The 926-nt window shown below is 40.7% G+C and overlaps 1 pseudogene; it reads right to left on the bottom strand.

Annotated features, from left to right (window-relative positions):
* Positions 1–209: 209 nt before the first annotated feature.
* Positions 210–326, bottom strand: LOC145415238 (5S ribosomal RNA; annotated as a pseudogene).
* Positions 327–926: the final 600 nt, after the last annotated feature.

Below are 926 nucleotides of genomic sequence, written 5' to 3'. Positions count from 1 at the left end.
AGCTTAAGGGATCTAAGCTACGAAGAAAGACTAGAAAAAATGAATTTACCAACACTACGGGAGAGAAGGAAAAGAGGAGACATCATCATTCATTCATTGCCAGACGCCAAGTATCCCAAACGGGGTGGCCAAGGGCTTAGAGTTAATTGTTTTACAGGGAGGGGCACTAATCCTCCACCAACCCCACTTGACACGTAGGGAGAACGTTATGCCAACAGCATTTGGTGTTCCCAGGCGCTCACCCAACCAAGTACTAACCAGACCCAACGTTGCTTAACTTCGCTGATCGGACGGGAAGCGGTGTACTCAACGTGGTATGGCGAGACATGATTATGCTATATGAATTCATATCAGGGAAGGAGGAAATAGACATAAATGATTACATAACCTATGGGGAAGCATCAGCAAGAGGACATTGCAAAAACTGCATAAAAAGACAGGCGATAAAGACGTAAGGAAATTTAGTTTCCCAAATAGGGCAATTGGTCAGTGGAAGGTACCGAATGAAACAGTGTGTGCCAAAACAATTAATAAATTTAAGGATATGTACGATAAAAATGGTTTAATACACGGCAAAGTACGAGCTTGACTCATTCCTGTAAAGATACAATTAGTTAAGAATTAGGTAAGGCAAGAACACACACACACACAGTCTCCATTGCCAACCTGCCGTGTCGACGAAACTGAAACGATAATGGCTTGGCTATTGACGAGATGATTAAAGCAAGGAATATGGTGTTTTCCTTTGGTGATTTCACCATCAAAACAGCAAAAACGTTAATGTAAAATTATAGATGGAATCTTCGATATTTGATTGCTAGAGCTGATGCCAAAAAATACAGTGTTACGACGAAAAATCTTTTATAATTTGAATTTGTATTTGAGAAATTCACCGATTAGACCGAACACTCCCTCGGAAAACTCGA

The sequence above is a fragment of the Coenobita brevimanus genome, chromosome 101 (genome assembly GCF_032717465.1).
Source record: "Coenobita brevimanus isolate Jiangsu-jjx chromosome 101, ASM3271746v2, whole genome shotgun sequence".
NCBI lineage: Eukaryota > Metazoa > Arthropoda > Malacostraca > Decapoda > Coenobitidae > Coenobita > Coenobita brevimanus.
Note: the sequence above shows the minus strand (reverse complement) of the source record. Positions and strands in the feature narration are given on the sequence as shown.